General features: G+C 45.4%; 1 long non-coding RNA gene across 1 annotated transcript in view; it reads left to right on the top strand.

The window, feature by feature from the left end:
• The window catches only part of LOC143694622 (uncharacterized), a 62,857-nt gene that overhangs the window by 18,055 nt on the left and 23,159 nt on the right, over positions 1-21,643 (top strand). The window contains exons 2-3 of the long non-coding RNA XR_013183194.1: positions 1,117-1,284; positions 2,672-4,052. This is a non-coding gene — a long non-coding RNA (uncharacterized LOC143694622). The remainder of the gene's footprint in view (positions 1-1,116; positions 1,285-2,671; positions 4,053-21,643) is intronic.

The raw sequence follows: 21,643 nt of genomic DNA, 5'->3' as shown, positions 1-21,643 counted from the left end.
GGTCTGCTCTGACCCCTGGAGCTGTCTGCAAGCAGAGGGTGTTGTTCCATCAAAAGGGGATCACCTTCAGCTGGCCATGCCATTGTTTTCCAGTTGTTCAGTAACTGAGGTATCTCAAAGCTTGCTTTCATTTCAATCTCACTTATAGTTTCTATAGTCTCAAAATCTTTTGCCTAGCAATCATATTTGTAAGGCTTTCCTGTTTCATCTTCCCCAACGCTTCCTGAACACGGTCTGGTTTCTATGCAATGTCCTTTTGGCTGCACTTTGGGAACTGGAAGTACAAAAACTCCTTTGCTGAGTCAGAGTTGGCTATGGGGCCGTGGAGGTGGCAGGTTTTTTACTTGCTGGTCTGACCCTTGGATCCCTGCCTGAAGGGTGGTTTGACCTGCTTGGCTCATCTCTTGCTCCTCAGCTGAAGAGGACACAGTCTCAAGCTACCTCAGGGAAGGGATAGGTTGGATATCAGGAAAAAGTTTTTCACCAAAAGAATAATAAAGTACTGGAATGCTCTTCCCAGGGAGGTGGTAGAATCACCATCTCTGGATGTGTTTAAAAACAGACTGCACATGGCACTTGGTGCTACAGTCTGGTTGAGGTGTTGGGGCATAGGTTGGACTCAATGATCTTGGAGGTCTCTTACTACCTCATCATTCTGTGATTCTGTGAATTTCCCCTGTTGTGCATCCCTGAGCTTATCTCAGAGATGATTTGGTGTCCCTGCACAGGACACTCATGCACACAGGCCCAGGATCCTGCCTTGGCTGCCACTCACTCCTTACTGAGTCCCAGTCCTGCAGTTTAATCTTAGGAGAGCTGCATAATTTTCTCTTGCTTGCCTGATAATAACTTTGCAGGGACTTTATGTGCTGATAACCTCAGCATGCTACACTCCATTTGGGTCCTTCACCACCAGCTGCTCTGCATTAGCCCAATTAAATGAACTTTGATTATAGGCACAGCTCCTCATTGCTGTTTTAGAGGACATCTCTGCTTTTCTTGAGCTTCCTAGGAGCTGGGCTTTGGGGCCATGAGCACAGCACCTCACTGTTTGGGATTTGCATGCTGAGATGTGGCTCAACTAATGCTTTACTTTCACTTGCTCTTCTGCCTAAGTCCCACAGTGTCTCACATGGTGCAAAATGAGATGGACCCTCGCTGCTCTTGGGGCTGAAGAAGCAGAACATGAGGGAAGTGCAGCCTCAGATGTACCTGAGCACAGCAACAGCCTCTTCCAGAAGCTTATTACACCTGAACTTGTGCCTTTGGACAGCCAGGGGACAGGTACTACTTTTGTCCTGAATTCTTTTCTTGCCAACTTTTTCCTTCTCTTTGAGTTTGTGTGAGGACCTGTGTGTGGGAGATGGGAGTTGTTGAGCTTTGAGCTGCTCAGGGCTCCCATGGGGGAGGGAAGTCAGCTTCCAGCAGGCTCCACATGTGTGACTAGTGGCTTTTAACATGTTCAGTTCAAACCTGAGCTGCAAAACAACTTGGAAACAGGTTTTATAGCTGTGTTTTACCACTCCTATGTGCTTGGGAATGTGTCAAGCTCTCTGTGGATGTATGTCCCTATAGTGCCCAGAGCTGAATTCCTGACTCTGCAGAGAGCAAGGCAATGACCCCAGCTTAGCCAGTAAGTGCATGTGATGCTGCTCTTCTTTCTGCTGACATTTCCAGATGTCAGTGTTCTGCAATGCAGAGTGCAGGAAAAAATGTTTGAGGAATGGGGGCAGAACCAGGACCTTGCCCTGTGTCCTGCTCCAGCACGACAGAGAGGGGATTTCCTGCCCTGTGAAAATGGTGAAACAGTGTGTGGTTGTCAGCAGTTCTGTTTGAAATGCCTGCTGGAGCAGGTAGCTGTGTTTATTTTAATGGCTGGATGTATACATTCATTATTTCTCACTGGTTTTGCATTGTGTACATGCACAAAGGTGGAACCATACATATGTATGTTCCATATCACACACACATCCACAGCCTGCAACACCCACCAGCACAATGCAGCATTAAACCAGGGGGCTTTTGCTTCTCTTAATTACCTAATTACATTGATTCTTACATTCTGTACATCTTGGTTTTATCTGAACTTTCCAGAAGGTGTAAGCAATACACATCTTGTCACATCCCATTTTCACACTAGCGCTGGTGCTGTACGAACCATTGCTCGAAATAAAACACGACGAGAATAGGCAGCCATCTGTCTGGGAAGCACATGCAGTCCCAGATGGCAGCTCCTCTCCTGCTTGCTGCTAGCACAGTCCTCTCTCTGCCTGAGGAGCACAGCAGAAATGTGTAACAGTTCAGCAGGGAGATGTAGAACGTGTGGTCCTCCCCCGGGCTGGGGCTCGGGGCCCTCCAGCAATGGGAGGGAAACTTGAAACTTGGAGCAGGAAGCCCATCCCTAAGGGGGGCAGGTGTTCATCTCTCTCACAGCAACCTCCTCTCTGGGAATGAGGCTCCTCATCCCGTCTGTCTCTGTGTGAATATTCCTTTGGAATGGTGAAGTGGGGGCCTGGAGGAAAAGAGTCCACGGGACCTTGTTGGGTAAAGCTGGAGGGAGGTAAAAGCCTCTGAGCCCCTTTAGAGAAGGACAGGGCTGCTCTGGGGTCAGGAGGGATAACAAGGGGTGCTGAAGGTTCATCACATATCTCTGCTTTTATTTCCAACCCAGGGGTTCCCCACTCTGCAAGCAAGTGCTCAGATCAGTTCTCTCTGGACTGTTCACATCAGCGACTCTGCTTGGTTTGCAGGCAGCTTGGCCACCAAGAAGGGACACATGCCAGCCTCCAAGGGTCACAAGCCACCTCACAGCCAGCGTCCCTCCCACCAAGGAGTTGTCCTGTGTCATTCAGGACAGGTGACACTGCTGCCTGCCCTCAGTCAGTGCCACCTGTGAAACCACAGCATGGGAATGTCTGTCCTGCCAGCAGAGGTGAATGGTGATGAAATATCTCTGCTTAGCAAAGCTTGGGCATTTCTGCTGGACATGGCATCCAGGGATTGCTTTCACTGATCAAATTCAGCAGAAAAAGCCCAGGAATGTGTAAAGCACCAAGTCTGGGAGTGGCTGGGTGAGAATGCAGCTTCTTTATTCTTTGAACTTTCTGCCCCTGCACGTAGTTTTTAATCTGGCCTGAGGGAGGGATAAAGGCTATAGGGACAGGTTTCTACAGAACAGAAGAAATTATCACAAAAGGAATGACAGCCCTTGGGAGAGGCACCCAAAGCTGTCTCCCTGTGACTTTCACTACAGCCTTTAGAAGACCTGAGCAGTGGTTCTGTGAAACAATTAAGAATTTCCTTGTAATTTTGTTTTGCAAAATCATCTCCTTCCTGGATTCCAGTTTTCTGGAAGACAAAGAAGAGCTGAGCAGTGGTTTTGTGGAACAATTAAGAATTTCCTTATCTTCTTATCATTTTGCTTTGCAAAATCATCTCTCTGGGTTTCAGTTTTCTGGAATGTCTTTTGAGACTGTCTCCATTCCCAGAAAAGCCTTTGCACCATCTAATGACTTTTAACCTCGTGAGACATGTTCCCATCTGCAGTTTTTCCACTGAGAGGCTCATGGATATGGTATTTTTACTGCATAACTTGGCAGCAGTCATTTTGTACAGGGTGAAACTGCCATAGGTAGGGCACCTTCCACTATCCCAGTTTCTCCAAGTTCCATCCAACCTGGCCTTGAACCCTTCCAGGGACGGAGCAGCCACAGCTTCTCTGGGCAACCTGTGCCTCCCCATCCTCAAAGGGAAGAATTTCTTCCTAATATCTAATCTAAACCTAATATCTTCCTAATATCTAATCTAAACCACTCACATGGTCAGGAGGAGAGACAGTGCATGCAGGAAAGGTCCTGCTGAGATTGTGCAGAGGGTCAGATTGTTTTGGATGCAGGAGAAAAACAACTGCTTATTCCTTCCTCTCGGAAGCGATTTTGCCTTGGCCCAGCTTGTGCAAAATGGAATTAGAGAGCTTTGCTGAGCACCGGGAGCTGGCGGGAGCCATCACTCAGCTAATTCATCATCATGGGAGCCTGGTATCTAATAAGCAGGTAATAAATGTGCTAAGTGTCCACCTTCAGGTTGTCTGCATGCCTCCCCCCTGCCCAGAGCCTGGCTTGCAGCTGCTGGCAAGGAGACGTCACCCTGGCTGAGGAGCAGATGATGCTGGAGTGTGGGGTGTTCTGAGACCCCCCGTCAAAGGGAAGAATGAATGAATCTGACTCCATGTTCTTAGAAGGCTAATTTATTTATTCAAGGCTAATATTTATATTAAAGAATGCTATGCTAAACTACACTAAAGAATACAGAAAGGATACTTACAGAAGATACTAATGAAAACTTGTGACCCCTTCCAGAGTCCTCACACAAACCTGACCGCGATTGGTCATTAAGTAAAAACAATTCACATGTTGGACAAACAATCTCCAACCACATTTCAAAGCAGCAAAACACAGGAGAAGCAAATCAGATAATTATTGTTTTCCTTTTTCTCTGAGGCTTCTCAGCTTCCCAGGAGAAAATCCTGGGCAAAGAGGATTTTTCAGAAAATATGATGGTGACACTGAAGCGATGCCTGTCTGGCTTTTCTCTCCTACCATGGGCTCTGTAGGGCAAGGTGTGGGGCTGGGGAAGGCAGGAAAGCCTCACCCCAGCTAAATCAGGCCTGGAGGGTGCAGTGGGGCTTGGCTGATCTCTGGGAGTCAGGCAGCAGGTTGGGGTAGGGGATGGGGAGGGTTTGGGTTTGTCATGGAATGTTTTGTATCTTCGGTCGAGGTGCTAAAATTGTGATTTTTCTGGGTTTCAGTGTGTGAGGTGATATGCAAAGGGCAGCTGGAAGGAAGGACAAAGGGATATTGAGTAGAGAAAGCACAGGGAAATGCTCCCCCTGCCCTGAGGGAACAGCCATGGCTGTGGTACCAGGGAATGCAGGAATGGTTTGGGTTGGAAGGCACCTTAAGGATCACCTAGTTCCAATTCCCTGCCATGAGCAGGGACATGTTCCACTAGACCAGGTTGTTCAACCTCCCATCCAATCTGGCCTGGAACACTTCCAGGGATGGAACATCCACAGCTTTTCTGGGCAGCCTCCTTCAGTGCCTTACCACCCTGGGGAACAGGTGGCACCAGGAGAACCCGGGCCTGGAACTGGAGTTACAGAAGTTCAAGGGAAGCCCATGTCCCAGGGAATTGGCAGTGGGTGGCTGGGGGACGTGGGTTAGGAGACGTGATCCTGGAGGAGGTGACAAGTCTGGAGGAACAGATCCTCCTCTGGCCTTGGGGAAATGTGGATCCCAACCAACAGCAAATGGGAACACGTGGAATTGCAAGGGCCTTTGCTGGCATCAGATAGGAGGGGCTGGGGACAAGCCTGACTGGAGGAGATTGCAGCAAGGGCAGGAGACAAGGACCTCTTTACATCCTCCAGCTGAGAGCAACCTGCTGGGGCACAATCTCTGGGACCACCACCTGTGATTGACAGCTGTCAATCACCTCTCCTTACTGGGGCTGTCCCCAGAGCCCTGGGAGGATGCTGCTGTCCTGGTCCCTGTGTTGCTGCCTGTGAGGGCTCCGAGCGGGCGGTCAGCGCCGCAGGCCCCGCTTGGCGAGGCGGGGAAGCCTGTCCCTATTTGTCACCGAGCGTGGGGCCTTGGAGGTGACTCAGAGGCACTGCATTAATGGCTGTAATCATGGCAAGCCTTGGTGCTGCTGGCTGCAGCAATCTGTTTGCTGGCTGACAGCGAGCTCGCTACCGGCAGCGCGGCCCCGCGGGACGAGGCCTTGAGGGTGGCTGAGCCAGGCTTCTACCCCTGAGTTTGATACTCAGGAGTTGAGCTTTTATGTTTTTCATCTATTTGTAATCCTGTGATTCTTTAGTGTATAATTTTATCTTCCTATGCACTGCTAGCTACTGGCTTCCCATTTTGGTCAGACACAATTCCTCTCCAGGCCTGGGAATCGAGGATGCCTCACTGCCTCAGGCCCTGAGAAATGTAAAACCAAAGTGAGTTGGGGAGCAAACTTAGGGTAAATGACTTCATTACCTCAAGCTGTAATTAGAAGATTAACCCCCAATATACAAATGGACCAAACTTATAAAAGTCTGAAAACCTGCAACCATTTTGGTCCATTTTGGGTGTAGCCCCTGGGAGGCTTTGTCTGCCCGAAACATACCTTCAATAAATATAATAGCTTTTCATTCCCTTAATTTTATCTGGCCTCTGTTTTTAGGTAAGCCCAAAAAGGCATCAAGTTGGGTAGGTGAAATCCTGGGCTCAAGCTCGTGGATGGCAAATCCAGCAGAGTGGATTGCAGCCAGGCAGATTTTGGGTTTTGGGGAGTGCCCTGTGCTTTCAGGGGTTTCTCTTTTCTTTGGTTATCCTTAAAGAGGCCTGCTGCTCCTTTCAGTTTGCTGGCATCCCCCAATTTTGCATTTGTCTTCCTTGCTAATGCTGCAGTTGGTGCTAGTGCTGCTTGGGGTTTCAGACCAGCCTGGGATCAATAGGGGAGCACTTGCAAGCATCATATTAATTGAGTCTTATGTTGAGAGCCCTTGTGCTATTGATTGTAACAGTAACTTCAGCTGGAATTTGGGAAGCACTTACTTGAAGTCGAAAAAATGAGAAGAAAGCAGAATGCTGGGTGATTGCATTGACTTCATTTCCAGAGGATTACACTGTAATAATTGTGTGTGTCCAGTCTGCTTTCATTACTTGTCCCTCTAATGAAAGTACCAGGAATGCTTGCAGATTTCAATATGCAGGATTACAGGGCTTGCTTGGAGCAAGCACCAGAGTACAGTGGCCAGGAGCAATATGAGAGACTTTATCTTAATAACCAGCAGAAGATACCCACTCACATTGCTGTCTGCCCCACTCACATCCTTTTCTTTGCTTTCCTTCCTCTAAAAAAAAAAAAAAAAAAAAGGAAACAAAAATGCCAATTACTGACTGAGAACATGAATTTTTCATTGACCTCCTGTAATACCCCACAAAGCTCAGGAGCCTGGAAAGTAATGAAATGAGATTTCTTCAAAGAACAAATGAATGAGAGATGATGACTGTCTGGCCCAAAAGTGAGATGAGGGCATTGTCAAGGGCCTGACTTTGAGGTGAGGGAAGGACAGGACTGCTCTGGGGTCAGGAGGGATAACAGGGGGTGCTGAAGGCTCATCACATATCTCTACTTTTCATTCCAGCCCAGGGATTCCCCTCTCTGGAAGCCAGTGCTCAGATTGTGGGATACCCTGAGGGGTTGGGGCAACCTTAGCATGGCTTGTGCAGCTCTGTTTTGTTTTGGTTTTGTTGTTTTTCTTCTTTTCTGACACACAGCCATCCTCTGAAGCTCTTGGTGTGGGGCAAAGTACCCCAGATACACCCAGGCTGGGGATGCTTTGGCTGCCAAATGTCCTTTCCTGCTTTGCAGAGCTCTTTGGGTAGGTGCCCTGAGTGCTCAGAACCCCAGGTTTGGGACCAAACTTGCTGGGATCTTGTTGCCATGCTGGGGCTTTCTGGGACTCCAGTTGTTTTTAATATGCTGCTTTGCAATAACCCAACAAAAGCTGCTCTCAAACTCATTTATTATTTTTTATAAATGCTCCCCCCACTTTTTTATTTTTTTTTCTGTTGTTGTTGTTGTTTTAAGATGCTGTCAAATTGCACTTCTTAAGATTCATGGTGGATCTCCTCTGCCTGACTCTATTACCCAATTTAAATACACAACAGCAAGAGGGGTTGAATGCCACTGTGTTAACATGGTGCCAGAGACCTCTTCGAGGTTGTTTGTTAAAAGCAAATTGTACCTGTTAAGGGGCTGGGAAGGGGAGCACAGCTGCTGTTAACTGCTTTACCAAATTGACTCTGACTCATTCGTTTCAAATGAAAATTGAAATGCTTTTGACTTCTCCTTTTTCTTCTTCTTCTTTTTTTTTTCCTTCATCCTTCCAGTGGCAAATTTGCTTTACTTAACGCTAAGTGGGGATCATTTCTTGTGATTACTGAAAAATGCATCATAACTTTTGATTACGCTGCTATTAAGGATGCAGAATGGCAATTGCTGCTGCTCGAGAGAGGGAGAGGGAGAGAGGGAGCGCTGCTGGAGGAGCGGGTGTAACCCTTTGCTGTGCAGAAGGTGGGAATGCTGCTGCTCTGCTGACCCGGGCTGCAGGGGCGGGACCTGGGCTGGAATTTGGGCTGGGAGTGGACACGAACACATCTGACCCCGGAGGGATGCAGTGGTGAGGGCTGGAGCATCGCTGAACCTCCAGTTTTCCTTTTGTAGGGGTTAATGATCCTCTCCTGAAATGAAAACACCTTGGGAAGGCTGGGTGTTGTGTGGAAGAAGGAAAAATTAGGAGGGTGGAGAGGCAGGAGGACCAAGGACACACATCCCAGGGGTGTGGAGCCCTTCAGTGGGGTGAGTGTTTCTGCCAGGGCCTTTCCAGCTGGGAAATGGGAAGAGAGAGATCCTGGAGGGCCCAGGGACACTGCCCTCAGTGCTGGGGAAACTGAGGCAGGGAAGGGAAGGTGGGAGCAGGAATTGAACAACTAAAGGAGCTGGGGGTGCTCAGCCTGGAGAAAAGGAGACTCAGGGGTGCCCTCATCACTCTCACAGCTCCTGAAAGGTGCCTGTGCTCAGCTGGGGCTGGGCTCTTTCTCCAGCAGCACTGACACAACCAGAGCACACAGCCTCAAGCTGCACCAAGGGAAATACAGGCTGGATATCAGGATAAAGTTTTTCACAGAAAGGCTGATAAAGTTCTGGAATGGCTGCCCAGGGAGGAGGTGGAGTCCCCATGCCTGGGTGTGTTTAACAAAGCCTGGACATGGCACCGGGTGCCAGGGTTCAGTTGAGGTGTTGGGGCTGGGTTGGACTTGATCATCTTGGAGTTCTCTCCCAACCCAGTGATTCCCAACCCAGTGGTTGCTTTACCTTGCCCTGTTGGTTTCAGCTTGACCTCAGGACAAATGCCAGTGATGCTGATGAGCTTTCTGGAGGATCCCTGATGGGGAAAACCCATCCAGGCCAGTGCAGAGAGCCCCTACCTGTCTTGGGGAAGGTGTCATCGAAATTTCCCTCCTGCTGCTCAGCACAGGGGCTGTAATCAGAGAGAGAACACCCGTGGGCTGGTGCAAAGGTGTGTGCCCAACATTGCAGAGGATCTGGGAGCTGAGGAAAGGAAGGGGGGCTTGTTCTGCATCAGAGGGTCACAGGAGCGAGGCACTGGGCTTTTGCTGGTGGTCACTTCCACACTTGTCTGTTTGCAGCCCCTTCCCAAAGAGCTCTGCTGTTTATTCTGTCCGTTTTGCGGCTCTCCTAGGGCACCACCAGCCTCCTGTGGCTGCTTTAGCCCCGTGTTCCCTCTCTGAACTACGTTTCCCAGAGTTCTGCTCCTGAAGGGCTGTAGCGGGCAGCGCTGAGCCGCCTCTGAGGAGACGCAAGAACAGAAATGTCGTAGGCTGCACTTAATTAAATCAGGAGCGCAGGGAGCAGCCACATCAGCTACTTGGGATGGGTTTGGAAGATGGAGCTCCCTTATGAATAAGGGAACACACTTTTTTTTTTTTTTTTTTTTTTTTTTTTAATGCATTCCCTTTTGCTCTGAGCAACGCTGTGGCCAGCTGCAAACAGCTGGTTCTGTCTCATACCTTGAATAAAAAGGGTTATTAGTCGGAGTGAAAGGACAGGTGAGCTCTGGGATGCTCGGGGGGAGTTCCCTGCCCTGGCAGGGCTCGCCTGAAAACACTTGGGAGGGGTGCTGCAAGGCTGGAAAAGTTAAAGATGGACAGAAGTGCGTGGAATGATCAGATGCAGAGACCAACCTGCAGAGTTAGGGAGAAATATAACAGCTCCTAATATTGATGAGACAGCCAGTACCCTCCAAGGAGAATTAGAATTTCTGCTTCTTTTTCTTCTTCTTCTCCATGCCCCAAACTGAGCTTGGTAGCAGAACAGATGTGGCAGAATATGGTTACAGGAAGGGTGTTTTCACCAGCACTGGCAGCTGTGTGGGTTGGATTTCTTGGCAAGAAAGCACACTTTTGAAAATGTCAAATTTTTACCAGCTCACCAGTGCCCTCCTCCAGCTGGAGGGGATGTAACCCAGCCCTTGCAGCTCACCAGGTTGGGCTTTGCTTTGTCCTGGGAGCATCCTCCTGGCTGGAGACTGTGGCTTGGCAATGTGGATGGTTAACCAGTCTCAGCATTCCCAAAAGTACATCCACACATGCACACTTACAGATACACACCCACACATATATATATGTAGATATGTGTGTGTATATATATAAAATACATATATATATTTTTTTGCTGGCAGCTGAGATAAAAGGGATATAATGAAAATGTAAACGAAAAACTTTACAGCAGGCATGGCCTGACAGAGGGAAGATTGATATCCCGTGATGCTTTGTCTTGATGAGACAATGAAAAATAACCACCACGGCAGCTGTGTCAATATCAGACTTGGTAATGCACCACTAGCTGTGGGTTTTTATTTAATCCGCTTTGCTTTAAGATGATAACGGTTGTTACTTTTCAATGCCTGTCTGTCAGCACCCTGGCATTGCAATATTCCTCCGCAGCTTTGCGAGCGGGTTTCATTTATTTTAAAATACCATTTCACACACTGCTGACTTTTAACAGTGTTCCATGTGAGTTTGGGAGATTGAATAGTGACAGAAACAACACTTTTTATGAGAATACAGAATATTAAAAATGGGGCACAATATACAGATGGCAGTTTTCACTACAGCTTGTTTTTTTCCCCCCAACCTGCTTCTGCTACTCAGCTTCCCACTGAATGCATTTGTAGTAACACCATAAATGTCACTTTCGCTGACTGCCTTTTGGCATTTTATTTAAATGGGAATTTGCTGCTTCCTGCTGCTGCTGCTGCCGCTGCTGCATCCAGCTCCTGCTCTGCAGCACTGCCACTGCGCTCTCCTCTTGCATCCACTGCATTTTCCATCAGCCTGGATCCAGGGGCTGCCGAAAGGGGACAGCCCCAGCCGTGGCAGAGCGATGGGAGGTGTGTGTGTGCACTCCTGAGTGTCTCTGGGAGGACTGGGAAGGTCACTGAAAGCCATCCAAGAGTGTTTTCTGCTCTGTGAAGTACTTTTCTCTCTGCTTGGCTTCTCTGAGGCTCTCATCTTGCCAGCAAAAAGGCAAAACCGTGTGCTGCTGTGATGGCACCAAGAGGCAGATGATAGCTGGAGTTAGTAACTTGGGTTTAACTCCTGGGGCTCTTTTGGCTGCTTCCTGCTTAAAAATCTGGCTGCTTGCTTGAGCTCAGTTGCTGTGATGTTGAAGGAGCCCTGTCCCCTCCAGGTTTCCTGGGGCAGAGAGCAGTAAAAGCTTCCCAAAAGGTGATACAGTCACATGGCACATCCCTCTGGGCCTGGCTGCTGCTCCTACAGCCATGTGGATCTCCAGAAAATCTCCAGAGTTTGGTGTATGAAGGATTGTGATGGGTGTCAGTCCTGATCTGTCTCCTGGAGAGAGCTGCTGGTCTGCCAGTGCTTTCCTGGGGGGCCACAAGGGCTGGAAGGCAACAGGGGAAGGGGTGAACTGAGGGCTTGCTTTGATTTGCCCTCCATTTGTGTCATAGAGTGGCTGGAGAGACCTCCTGAAGTGTCCTTCCTCCTTGGGAACAGGAATTTTTGCTGGCTTTTTGACCTTTGAGGGCAGAGAGTCGGCTGCTCCCTGTGCCCTGCGTGCTGTGGCTGCACTCCAGCTTTTTGGGATATGATTCTGTAAGCACAGGAGGATCCACACCCCCATATTCCCCACTCAATTCCTTCAGTGTGGGGAGGAAAAGCCTGTGCAAGGCTCATCCTTGTTTTTTTCATGACCCTTCCCACTGCCCAACAGCCCTGTTGATAGTCTGTGACAACTCCCTGTCCTCTCTAACCTTTGGGAGGGATGGGTTGCACTCCTGCCATCATCTTCTAACCCTACAAGACACCAGAGTGTTTCTGGAGATGTCTGATTGCCTGTTTGTCCCAATTCTTTGCATAACTTTGGAAGTGTCTAAGCCTCTGCATATCCAGGCTGGAATGGTTTGAATGAGTTGTAAGTGATGACTGTGGCAGAGCCAGGAATCCTGCACCTTTGTGGGTAGGAAAAACTGGTTTTGTTTGAAAATGGAAAGATGGATTTTGATGGTCATGGGAAAGGAGGTAATGTAAACATTTTTGAGGTCTTTATTTGTAGTTTTGAGGTGATATCTGGTTGCAGGCAATATTGCCCATCCCTGGAAGTGTTTAAAGCCACTTTGGATGAGGCTCTGTGCAATGAGCTCCTAGGGGAATGTGTCTCTGGGTTGGAATGAAATGAGTTTTAAGGTGTCTTCCAACCCAAATAATTCCATTATTTCTTTGTTTCCTACCCAAGCACCCCATAGAGCTCCCTGACACCACCAATGCTTCGTCCAATGTTTTGGAAAATGATTGACGTGGGATTATAACTTTGATCTCTGTAAAATATTTTATTTCAGTCTTTGAGCTGCAGATTCCCTGTACAGGTGTACAAGGACATTATATAAAATATAATGACCTCCACCAATGTTTTTCCATCCTTCTGGTAATGTTTTTGCTGTTGCAGATTGTGGCACTGCAGGACTAAGTGCACCTGCATTCCTTGAGCCCTTCTGGGAGCCTGGGAATTTGTCCTTCTCTATTCCCCTGGGAAAAAGCTGCTATTTTTGGCTTTGCAGGTTGCAGTGGTATCAGACTTGCAAGTGGTGATATTTTAATGTACATAAAGCTGTTTTCCAGTGCAGGCTGAATCTTCTCCCCCTCTTGGTCCCAGGAGAGTGTTGTAGCAGGGGGTGGGAGGAGCAGAATGAGCCATTACTGAACAGGTTGACTTTCTAAAGAAAATGTGAGCTGTTTGAAAATGCTCCTACATGAGCAATGTTCCAGGCAATCCTGGGAGATGGATGAGCAGTGAGAGTGCAGGTGAGGCAGCAGAGGCACTGGAGAAAATGCTGCTTTCTTGTCTCTGTCCCAACACAAATAATTTCCACATAAATAGCACCTATCTGTTATTTAACACTTAAATCATCAAAGTGTCCATCAGCAAGGAGCTCTTTTGTGCTGGATGCTCCACAAATATAAAAGTGTGCACACAGGGAGGCATGGAGATGGTTTATGGCTCCTGTTTTAGGGCGAGGAGATGGTGCAGGTGACCTTTCTAGAGCCCTTAAACCCCATTTTCTATTCATCACCTATTGCAACAAAGAGGACTTGCACAAAGTTTATCCCACACTTCATCAGATCTGTGGTCTGGATTCCTAAAGTGAACTTAGGGAAGCTAAACTTTTCTCCTGCTGTCTGTGTAAAAATCACTCAACTACACTTGTGCACGTGTTGGTGTGCTCTAAGTGCACGGTAATGTTGTATTTGCATGATCCATCATGCAAAATAAATAAGAAATAATAGACAAGAAATAAAATAGAAAATAGAAATAAAATAAAATAGAAATAAAAGAAATAAATAAGAAAAAAATAAGAGTGTACCTTTGGCCTGATCCTTTTTGGCCTCTTGGATGTGAGGCAAGCTGGATAACAGGGAAAACAGGCTTCATTTTAAGCTCTGCATGTTTTGGCTCTGCTCTAGCATTTCCTATAAATATTGTCTTTTTATTGTTGTTGTTTCCCAAAGCCATGGTGTTTGCCTACTGCCAGTGGTTGCCAAGGTTAATTTAGTGGTTCCCAGCTCTACCTGCATGGCTGTGCCAGGGAATTCTGCTGAACTCCACAATTCCATGTGTAATGTATGGCTCCTTACCCAGCAGAACAGATTCATTAACCTGAGGTGAAAAATAACTTCCCCCTCCCTCTGGACATTTGTTTTCCATGGGGCTGGGCAGGGGGTGATGGTGGGGTGGGTGATGGTGACATGGGACTCCCAGGTCACATCTGTGCCCCCCCTGTGCCCTGAAGGAATGAGTCTCCCCACTGATGGATGGGATGCCCTGGAAGCCCAGCTCTTTGCTCCCAGCTTGGCATTTTTATTTTTTTTTTTCAGGGATGCAGGATTTTTCAGCCAGCAGGATTTTCTAGGATGAAGTGGGAGGGATGCTGAGGCATCTCCCAGTTTGAGCTGTCTCTGTTCACCTGTGGCAGGTGGTTATACTGGATTCACTTTCATGGCATTTTACAGGTGCACAGAGCTTTTTCTGTTGTCCACAGACTCTGTTTCATCCCTGAGAATTCTCATTCTCCAGAAGCTGTGCCCAGTAGCAGAGAAGTTCCTCCCTTTGCAATATTTCTTTAGGAGGAAGGGTTTTGTTGTTTTTAACACAGAACTATTGGTGTCATGGTGGTAGTTTGGGATTTTTGGAAGGGGATTCAGCTTGGCTTGCTGCAAGGTTTGTAGGGTTTGTAGGTTCTGACATTCCTCATTCAGCACTTCTGGCACCCCTCTGACAATCTCCATGTCCAGCAAATACCAAACATACAACTCTACAAAACAAACCAACAATTCATTTTCTTTTATTAATACATAAAGATAAGTATAAAGACTTTAATAAAATATATTATAAACCTTTCCAACCATTCAATATCTATACATAAAAGCATACAAGAATTACAAAAAATAAAAAAAAGGCCAAACTAAAAAAAACCCACACATAATTTAAGAATCAGCTATTTAATCAGCTAATATAAAAAAACATAAAAAAATTTTTAAAAATGTTATAAAAATATTAAAAAACCAAACTAAAATAACCACACATAATTTAAGAATCTATTTAATCAGCTAATATAAAGAAATAAAAAAATTAAAAAACCTTTTTTTAAAAAAATATGTTAAAAAACCAAACTAAAAAAACACACATAATTTAAGAATCTATTTAATCAACCAATATAAAAAAACTTCTAAAAAATAAAAATATAAAAAAAATTAAAAAACTTTTTTGTAAAAAATATAAAAAACCAAACTAAAAAAACACACATAATTTAAGAATCTATTTAATCAGCTAATATTAAAAAAACTTTAAAAAATAAACATATATATCAACATAATATTTATACCTTATCTACTTCAATATATGCAACAAAGCTTTAACAATCTTAAAGCTTAAAGCAATCAGAGAAATCAAAGCAATATTCATAATTCAAACAGGAGGGGGGAAATATTAAAACCCTAATTACTAAAAATTTTAAACTTTCTATACTAACAAACAGTAAAGGTGTTTTCAAAAGTTTTGGGTTTGTGTCACTATGGAGTGGGAGGAAGGAAGGACTGGCTTTCAAACCTGTGATCATCATGTCCAGGCCACGTGGGCCTTGTGGCTTCTCTGGCCAAGCTGTGTCATTTTGGCTGAGGTGGAGGCAGGGTTAGGATCTCAGGGCAGTGGTGTGGGTGTAACTGGCCTCCCCAAATGTGGGATGCAGGGGGTTTCCAGGAAGGATGTGCTGTGTGATGACTCAGAGCCAGGAGGCCAATTCAGTGTGAACAGTGGGATTCTTCCCAGCTCTCAAACTGAGATTTCTGGGGTTTCTGGGCAGGAGGTGACAATTCCATCCCAGATCTGGTGCTGTAATTGCTGATTTTCCATCTCTCCTTCACTTAATTTGCTTTGGCCATGTAGGAGCTCCAAAAAATCTCCAGAGCTTGGTGTATGAAGAATTGTGATGGGTCCTGATCTGTCTCCTGGAGAGAGCTGCTGGTCTGCCAGTGCTTTCCTGGGGGGCCACAAGGGCTGGAAGGCAGCAGGGGAAGGGGTGAACTGAGGGCTTGCTTTGATTTGCCCTCTTTTTGTGTCATAGAGTGGCTGGAGAGACCTCCTGAAGTGTCCTTCCTCCTTGGGAACAGGAATTTTTGCTGGCTTTTTGACCTTTGAGGGCAGAGAGTCAGCTGCTCCCTGTGCCCTGGGTGCTGTGGCTGCACTCCAGCTCTTTGGGATATGATTCTGTAAGCACTGGAGGATTCAAACCCATATTCCCCACTCAATTCCTTCAGTGTGGGGAGGAAAGGATCAGAGCTGTGAGGAGAGCAGTGGGTGCTCAGTGGCTTGGATAGATGGGATTAACCCCACTCCTGCATTTTCCATGCCTTTTGTCCCAGGTGCCCAGCCCTGAGCTCCATCTCCCCCCAGCACAGGCTCCACTTGGGAGGGTCAAACCCCAAACCAAGCCCTCACCAAGCCCCAGTGCTTCCTGTATGCTCTGCACAGGAATGGATGCTGCATCCAGCTGTGTGAAAACACCAACACATTAATTTGGGATGAAACTGAGAGAACAGGCAGGAAAACCTACAGCTCTGGTACAAGGGATATCGCTGGACCTGTGCAGCCTCCAGGATTTTGATCCCTGCTCGCTGTGGAATGCTGAACACAGCTTCTGCATGGAAAAGCTGAGGCAAAGGCCCAAAGGAGGAGCAGCTGCAGGAGGAGCTGCAGCTCACCTGCACAGGGGTCCCTGCACAGCCTCCCACCCCTCTGGCACCCCAGAGCCAGCTCCACCCTGAGTGTCCCTGCGTGGCCAAAGGACCCTGCAGGCACTCTGAGCTCTGGCTGGGCTCAGCAGCTTTCTGTGCACAGCCCTGAATCCCACGGGGAGTTTCCAGCCTTTCCATCATCTGTTGCAATCCCGTGGTTATTATGGATAGCAATAGCAGTACCTGGTGGATAGCAATAGCAGTACCTGGAAGCTCTTTGGTGGCAGTTGCTGTTTCAGAGGCTATTAAGCTTGCAGCTGAACACCTCTTTGTCTAAGCTAGCGCCTAATCTTTCACATGACAATATCTTTACAGCTAGACCCATCTGGAGCCTGAGTCAAAATCAGATTCACTTTCACTCCAAGCTGCAGATTTGGAGAATTACACTGTGTCAGCAGGGGAGGGGGGAGAGATTTTTGTTAAGAAGATGAAGGAGATATTTCCTTATCTGTGAAAGGCTGCAAAATGGTGTGCTGGTTTTGGCTGGGATGGAGTTGATTTTCTTCCCAGTGGCTGGTGTGGGGCTGTGTTTTGGATGTGTTGATGACACTGGGAGGTTTTTGTTGTTGCTGAGTGTAGGAGTGATGGCGGTAGCACGGTCAGGACAGACAGAGACCAGAGATCTCTGCAGCCAGGCCATGGAATTTGTGGGTTATTGCAAAGGGCCTGGGTGCAGGGCCCTGCTGGGAGCTGCCAGCCACAGCTCAGAGCAGGCCCCAGAGAGGGAGAGAGAGAGGTAAAGAGAGTGGGAAAGAGAGAGAAGGCAAGAGTGTGGTAAAGAGGATGAGAGAGAGCAAAAGAGTAAAAGAGAGTGAAGTTCCCCTTACAATACTATAAATCTTCTGTGCTGAATATTCTAATTCTCACTAACCAATCTAGTACAAGATACAGATCCTATAGCATTTACATACAGCCTGTAAGAATCACTACATTACCATACTGTGTTACATTTTAAACCCTAAAAACTCCTCTTTGGACCCCTTCTGCCAAGCTAGTAGGGTCTGCTCTGACCCTTGGAGCTGTCTGCAAGCAGAGGGTGTTGTTCCATCAAAAGGGGATCACCTTCAGCTGGCCATGCCATTGTTTTCCAGTTGTTCAGTAACTGAGGTATCTCAAAGATTGCTTTCATTTCAATCTCACTTACAGTTTCCATATTCTCAAGATCTTTTGCCAAGCAATTATATTTATAAGGCTTCCCTGTTTCATCTTCCCCAACAGCTGAGCAGAGCTCACACAGATCCAAGGCTTTTGCTGCTTCTTGCAGTGCCCCATGAGTGAGGAGTGCACAAGGAGCTGGGAGGGGACTCAGCTGACCCCAAGTGACCCAAGGGATGTTCCATACCATGTATTTGGTGATATAAAGCTGTGAAGAAGAAGAAGGAGGGGGCACTGAGAGTGAAGATTTTGTCATCCTGATACCTTAGGTTTTAAGTGTTTCTGTTCTGTTTTGGTGTGCAGCTTTAAGCTTTATATTCAGTGTTACTGGGGTCTTTTCACAGGGTGGTGAAGACAAAACAATCCTGTTCTAGCTGAAGACTCAAGGACAATCTCTTCAAACTTCAGGCCCATAAACATGAGGAGGGTGGGCAAACAAGCAAGGAGGATGAAATTTCATCATTTGAAGTTGTTAATTGGACAGTTAATTCCTAGATGCAAATGGACTAAAACTTATAAAAATGTAAGATCTTGTGACCTCTTTTGCTTCCATCTTAGAGCCATCTGGGCAGAGCCACAACTGTGGCTCCAGTACTGCCAGGGTGTGGCCCTTGAAGGCACATATAATATAAATATAAAGACATATATAAAAATATAAATTTATAAAGAAATATATAAATATACATGATATAATATATAATATATATATTTATATATAAATACACAAACATTCGAATATATAAATAAAAATTATATAAAATATGTAAAAATAAATATAAATAAATATATAAATATACACACATAAAGAAATATATAAATATATTTGATATAATATAAAATATTTTTATATAAATAAACATTCAAATAAATAAATAAAAATATAAAAATACATAGAAATAAATAAAAATAAATATATAAATATATAAATATATACATATACATGATATAATATACAAATATATATTTATATATAAATACATAAATATTCTAATAAATAAATAAAAATATAAGAATCTATAACTATATATAAAGATAAATATATATATAAAGTGAAGGCACTTCAAAAAATATCCACTTTATTCCTCTTAACTCCATCTAGCCTCTGTTGCAGCCCCTTAAGGCATCAGTTTTGGTGACCACATGTGATGAAGCCCTGCTTTCCTGGACATGGCTGGACAATGCCCATGGGGAGTGGAGCATGAACTCCTTGTTTTGCATGTGTGGTTTTGCTTTCCTCATTATTAAATTGTCTTTATCTCAATGCACAAATTTTCTCACTTTTATCCATTCAGTCCTCTCGCCCACCCCACTGGGGGGGAGTGAGTGAGAGGCTGTGTGGGGCTGAGTTAAACCACGACAAATGGCAGCATTAAATCTTTGTCAGGAGATCTTAGCAGGGATAATGTCTTTCCACGTCAAAAATCAACCCAAACAAACCAGAGATAATGGACATTTAGGTGAAAGCAAATGATCTATGATTTCTGAGCATGCAGGAATCTGGGAAATGAACTACTTGTTCAGATGTCTTCTTTTGAGTTCATTAGTTTTGTTCCACCCTCCACTTGGTGTTTTAATATGTATTCTAAAACACTTCTTGCATTACATTCCTATCCCTATCTTCCAAAAACTGGAACAACTTAGTTCATAGAATCATAAAATGGTTTGGGCTGGGAGGGAACTTCAATATTACCTTGTTCCACACCCCTGCCATGGGCAGGGGCACCTTCCACTATCCCAGGGTGCTCCAAGCCCCATCCAACCTGACCTTGGACACTTTCAGGGGCTGCCACAGCTTCTCTGGGCACCCTGTGCCAGGCCCTCCCCACCTCACAGGGAGGAAACACTTGAATTCTGTCTTGCTGGAGATCTGAGTTTGGCTATGATGTGGGGGATGAAATAGAGGTTCACGTATTTTCCATGCTGCTCACTGCAGAGCTGGGAAATTACTAAGCTGACACCTTCTGTTTGTCTCCGTGTTTGCAGTGCTGTGATGCCCCTGCCAAACAGGGAGAGTTATGGATGGGAACTGCTGGGGTTTTAATCTTTGCTGCTGCAAGCTGGAGGCAGCTTTCAAAGGGCTCCAGTCACCTATTTCTGAGAGTTTTGCTGTTAAAGGAGGGTTGTGCTGGAGAAATACTTCCCCCCCAAGCTGTCCTTTTCTTCAAATTTTCTTTCTTTCTTTCTTTCTTTCTTTCTTTCTTTCTTTCTTTCTTTCTTTCTTTCTTTCTTTCTTTCTTTCTTTCTTTCTTTCTTTCTTTCTTTCTTTCTTTCTTTCTTTCTTTCTTTCTTTCTTTCTTCCTTCCTTCCTTCCTTCCTTCCTTCCTTCCTTCCTTCCTTCCTTCCTTCCTTCCTTCCTTCCTTCCTTCCTTCCTTCCTTCCTTCCTTCCTTCCTTCCTTCCTTCCTTCCTTCCTTCCTTCCTTCCTTCCTTCCTTCCTTCCTTCCTTCCTTCCTTCCTTCCTTCCTTCCTTCCTCCTTTCCTTTCCTTTCCTTTCCTTTCCTTTCCTTTCCTTTCCTTTCCTTTCCTTTCCTTTCCTTTCCTTTCCTTTCCTTTCCTTTCCTTTCCTTTCCTTTCCTTTCCTTTCCTTTCCTTTCCTTTCCTTTCCTTTCCTTTCCTTTCCTTTCCTTTCCTTTCCTTTCCTTTCCTTTCCTTTCCTTTCCTTTCCTTTCCTTTCCTTTCCTTTCCTTTCCTTTCCTTTCCTTTCCTTTCCTTTCCTTTCCTTTCCTTTCCTTTCCTTTCCTTTCCTTTCCTTTCCTTTCCTTTCCTTTCCTTTCCTTTCCTTTCCTTTCCTTTCTTGTTTCTTTCTCACTTTCCCTCTCTCTTTTTTTTCTGTTTTTCCCTCTTTCTCTCAGTCTCTTTCTTTCTTTCTCTCCTTTCTTTTTCTCTCTCTCAATCTCTCTGTTTCTCTTTCTCTCTCTCAATCTCTTTCTTTCTCTCTTTCTCAATCTCTCTGTTTCTCTTTCTCTCTCTCAATCTCTTTCTTTCTCTCTTTCTCAATCTCTCTGTTTCTCTTTCTCTCTCTCAATCTCTTTCTTTCTCTCTTTCTCTCCTTTCTTTTTCTCTCTCTGTTTCTCTTTCTCTCTCTTTGTCTTGCTCTCAATCTTGCCTTCCTGCCTCCTTCCCTCCCCCTGGAATTCCTTTATTTAAAAATCCAGAGTGGTGCCCCTGGAAGGAAAGGTCTGTGTGTCCTCCAGGCACAAAACTCTGCAGGTGCAGAGCTGGAAGATTGCAAACAGTTCCTCAGTGTGAATAATTCCTCCTCCCCTTTGGGGGCTCTTTTTCTAGCTTACATTCAGATATACTTTCTCTCTTCTTTTTAAGTAGTCTTCCCAAATATCAAGTTTATACTCCCACTCTTCATCACTCATGAATCCTTGTTTTTACCACTGTATTTTTGTTGTTTATTTAAATGTATATTCATGTGAAGAATTTGTAAATGGTGTAGCGATTTTTTTTTCTTCTGTGCCTCTATTTGTATTGGCAGACAACTTGTACAACATGATGTGAAAATACCCCCGTATTTTCTAGTTATGCTTTATCTGTCTGCCTCTGTGGTGACCCTCTGACCAAATAATATCCTCAGTCACTTAGATATCCTCATTATAACCATTAGGTTAAGTGCTGAGCAGACAATGTATATACTGTACCTTAAGTTTCTAATCACTGTGGCAGAGTTTAGATTGGTGCTATCTTTTTTTAATGGCCAGCAATTCAGTTTCTTGGATGAGGTAGTTAATTGGTTCTTTATTGTCTATAGCCTCAGCAAAGCTTTTTTTTTTTCCTTTAGTGTTTGTGAAAACCTCTTACCTTCTATTTTTAGTGTTATTTTTTTTCTGGAGAGGAAATAGCAGAACAGACTACAAAGTGCATGTGATTTTGCAGGGATTTAGAATTAAAAATCGCATTTCCAGTGCAATGAAAAATCCCAATGAAGCAAGAATGTGTAAATGAATCTGAAACTGCAGCTGAGCTCTGAATCCTAAGCTGAGGAGAAGGGCCATTGGGGGAGTGAAATTTAAGGAAAATTCAACTGGAGACTTTTTA

This window comes from Agelaius phoeniceus, chromosome 8 (assembly GCF_051311805.1).
Source record: "Agelaius phoeniceus isolate bAgePho1 chromosome 8, bAgePho1.hap1, whole genome shotgun sequence".
In the NCBI taxonomy this organism is placed as follows: Eukaryota; Metazoa; Chordata; class Aves; order Passeriformes; family Icteridae; genus Agelaius; species Agelaius phoeniceus.
The sequence above is the reverse complement of the archived record's forward strand: the minus strand, read 5'-3'. Positions and strand labels throughout refer to the sequence as shown.